Source organism: Nematostella vectensis, chromosome 13 (assembly GCF_932526225.1).
Source record: "Nematostella vectensis chromosome 13, jaNemVect1.1, whole genome shotgun sequence".
In the NCBI taxonomy this organism is placed as follows: Eukaryota; Metazoa; Cnidaria; class Anthozoa; order Actiniaria; family Edwardsiidae; genus Nematostella; species Nematostella vectensis.
The window spans coordinates 5028339-5032469 of record NC_064046.1 but is presented as its reverse complement, the minus strand read 5'-3'; the positions used below and the strand labels follow the sequence as shown (position 1 = coordinate 5032469).

At 41.3% G+C, this 4131-nt stretch overlaps 1 long non-coding RNA gene across 1 annotated transcript; it reads left to right on the top strand.

Moving 5' to 3' along the window:
- Positions 1–497: 497 nt before the first annotated feature.
- On the top strand, positions 498–3392 carry LOC125559157. The gene is made up of 2 exons (XR_007306388.1): positions 498–860; positions 1723–3392. It is a non-coding gene; the product is annotated as an uncharacterized LOC125559157 (long non-coding RNA).
- The last annotated feature ends 739 nt before the right edge of the window (positions 3393–4131 follow it).

Here is a 4131-nt window from a genome sequence, read left to right as displayed (position 1 = left end):
ATCAGCGAGCTGGTCTCTAAGGCTCTGCAGGACGGGCATATCTCAGACGAAGAGTTTCGGCTAATACTTCAGGAACAAGAGAGATACTACGCGCTCAAGTCCGCTATCAGAGCTCGACACGGCCTCGCACCGCGTGAGAAAAAACCCAGAAAAGGGCCCTCCCTGGAGACACGCGAAAAGATGAAAAAGAGGCTGCGAGAAATTCGCGAGGAGTTCGGGAGCGAGGTGTTCGAGTAAAACTCAGGTTTAAACGCCACGCCAGCGGCTTTGAATTTACGGCCGAAAAACGGTTATTCCGCGCTCCGTAGGTTGGCGGCCCAATCCACGTTCCTCGTTTTCACGGCCCTCAGGTCCTAGCACAAGGGGCTGGCGTCCCCGACATAGATTAATGATTGCTAAGCATCACTAATTACCCATCTACGCGGAGTGTGTTTTGCGTAGATTTACTTCCGCTAAGTATCCATCTACGCGAAGTGGTCCCGACGTAGATTAATAACCAGCAATTATTAATCTACGCGAAACGCGTTTCGGTGTCACCGAAAGTCCCCAGCCTGGAATGGGACTGGGGGGTTGGAGGGGGGATTCGCGCCTCCCAAGCCTAAGACGGGGCTGGGAGGCCCGGAGGGGCGATTCGCGCATCCCACTCGTTTCACTGAAAGTCCCTAGTCCCCCCCCCCCCCCTCAAATAAAGTGACTTGCCCATAGCCACAACAAGAATGATGTAGGCAGCAGAAACAGAATGGCAGCCAGGGTGGCAAGCTGTTTTCAGTGGATAGTAATATACACACTTGCCCAAAAGAGTGAAGCCTCAGCTGAATGGCAGGAATCTTGCTGCAGGATGTTTGCGTCAAGGAAACCAGGTAAAATCATTTCATACTTGCATAAACATCAGACTTTCATTTACTGTAAAAGGATGCTATTATTTAATAGGCCTATGTATTTATTAGGCAGAGATCTACTAACAAGTTTCAAAGGCCTGCCTCATATTTTCCAATCTTCAATAAAAAAAGTATCATTATAGCATTGAAAAATAGACAAAAACAACAATAATTGTAAAAAAACTTGTTTTTCTAGAAAAAATGGATATATGCTCAGAATTCCTTAATTATCTCCTGTGTACATGAAAATGACTGCATAAAATTGAGGATACTTTTTTCATTAGTTTTTTCGACAGTAATCTAATTTCTGTTTATTTAGGTGGTTTCATAAAAAGCAAACAGGGATGAGTGATTGTCAGCAAAATCAATTTTAACTCTTTGGGTGTGGTCAACAGCATTTTTTTTAATTCTTGATAGATGGGAGTGGTCCATGCAGTTTGTAACCTTATAAGTGCTAAAAAGCACTAAAAAACATTTTTTCAGTTTTTCCTGATTTTCTTTGATACTGCACATCTCTTTTCTGACAACTTTCATGTCCAGTTGTTCTGTTAGGATATCATGGTCCACTAGTGTGGGGACCCCTTAGGGATAACAAAGGTGGAATAATTTTTGAATACCCCATAAGGGAAAGCGGTTTGTAGGATTTTATAACCTAAAAGATAGAGTGGTCACCCCTGTCTACAACATTATTTTCATTGAAACTACTTATGTCACAATTCAAGCTCACATAATAAGTTTATAAGATGTGAAGACACACAGTCATTCAGGGTCAAAGGATACGCTCAAACCTAGTTCCCGTTAATAAAAGAGTTTAATGATATTGGTTCTAAAAACGTTTTTTTAGATGTTGCTATGGGAGACAAGATGTTGCTATGGGAGATCAGCTGCAGAGACTCAAGCATCTGTCACGCAACTCCCGTCACGTGACTATGATTTTCACTTTCCAACTACTGAAGCCTGAAGTACCTGGGGCCCGTTCCTGAAAGGCCGATTAACTTAACCCTCTATCATCGCCTAATCCCGGGTTAAAATTCGCTAATCGTAGGTTAGCTAACCGACGGGTAACTCACCGTTCCCGAAAGCCAAGTAATCCCCCGAATTACTAACCCTGGATTAAACGAATGAAAAACTGGTTTGAGGAGTAAAATTCACACAGGGTACCCAGTATATCAACAGAAAACTTAAATTTACCTTTGGTGATTTTATTTTCGCGGGAAAGCCCCAAAACACCTCTACATCACCTGTAATTACCTCCATTTTATTGCCAAATAAGTGTCATTTGCAGGATTCGAGTTGGTGCGTGACACTAGCGAGACAGATTCATTTCCAGTATAAATTTCATGTAACTTTCTGTCTGTCCCAGCACAATTTTCAAGTCAGCATCGCAACAAAGGTCACACAATAAAGCGAAATGTTAGGATATTTGATCCCTACATTGTTTTGTGTAACGTCTTTTTTGTCGAAAACTTTATTTTATGAAGCTTTAGTTCTACTACAAAGTTTGGGAGGCCTGTGTTACGCCAACTAAACAGTAGGTTAGCGAGTTAACCCAACTCGCGAGCAGGGTTAGATTTTACCTCCAAACTGACCCAGAGTTCGGGAACGGAACTAATCTTGGGTAAAAATTTAATCGTGGTTAGGGTTAGTTTAACTCTGGGTTAGCGCTAATCGACTATTCAGGAACCGGCCCCTGAACTCTAACTTTAGCTAGCTAATGATGATAGGCAACTTGCACTAACCTTGATCACATAACTTTTTGGGTGCCAAAGTAGCGCGCACTCCAGCTGTTGGCGCAAATTAACAACAAAAAAGCAACTTATCCAGCTCTTAAGGATCAGCCAGAAGGTTTTCGTGTGTCAGATTTATTTATTTTTGATTTCCGTATGTCGTTCCCTGCGATTATCACGGCTAGCGCGTCGGCGTTGTTCGTTCGCCAGCGATATGAGCAGCTCGGAGTGCGTCACTTCTGATTCTTCCAGTAAGTTTCATTGCTCCGATTCTCCTCGTGAATTTATTTAATGCTCCTCATTAATTTATCTTGTTCTGATGTTTTCTGTAAATTTACCTCGGTCTGTTGGTACGAGAAGCATCAGAGAGCGTGGTAAATTTACGGAGAGCATCAGAGAGAATGGTAAATTTACAAGAAGCATCAGAGAGCATGGCAAATTTACGAGAAGCATCAGAGAGCGTGGTAAGTTTACGGAGAGCATCAGAGAGAGTGGTAAATTTACGGATAGCATCAGAGAGTATGGTAAATTTACGGAGAGCATCAGAGAGAATGGTTATTTTTACTGAGAACACCAGAGAGCGTGGTAACTTTACGGAGAGCATCAGAGAGAATGGTAAATTTACGAAGGGCACAGAGAGCACGGTAACTTTACGGAGAGCATCAGAGAGCATGGTAAATTTACGGGGAGCATCAGAGAGCATGGTAAATTTACAGAGAGCATCGGAAGGTAGTTGTGGGAGCTTTAAATAGTATGTATACCGTATACATGGCATTATGGTCCTCTTGAATAAAAGTTAATAATAGTAGAACATGTCCACTTTGAGTCAATCGTTTTATAACAAACCCTTCAAGCGGTCGATAAGTCCTTTATACTTAATATAGATATCAAGCGGTGACAACACGCTACAAATTAACCACATAGCTACAGAAAAGACTGTCCATATTCAACCAGGTCAAGCGACTGCAAGTAATCGTCCATTTCGTCGACAAGTTTCGTCCAGTTATTCACAGATTGTCGAAGTGGACCATGATTAAACAGAATGAGACTGTTTCTGATCTTGAAAAAGTTCAAATGGACAAGACCATGAATGGTTATATCCTTGCTTTTTTTAAATAAGCGTATCGGTAAAAAAATGACAACTCTGGATAGGGTAAATTAAGAAAACTCCCATAAAAGCGTAGGCGTACTAGCAGATTATTTCCCGTAAATAACCAGATCTTATGCCAAGGTACAAATACCGCTAACCACAAATTTAGAAAAAGGGCCGAGGAAGGCAAAAGATGCATGTTTTTCTATCATTTTATACCGTTACTAAGAAAATATGAAGTAAGTGCAAAAGTGCAGATTTTGATTTTATGTTGTTTCATTAAAAATATTAGATTTTAACAGTCTCTTCCTATAGTTCCTTGATGCGGTGGACTATGATGGATTCCATAAAAGTTGAGTGATCTTTCAAAATGATTCATTCACGGCACAAACGACTCCAACTCTACAGTTTCTATACCTCACAATTTTGACACAAG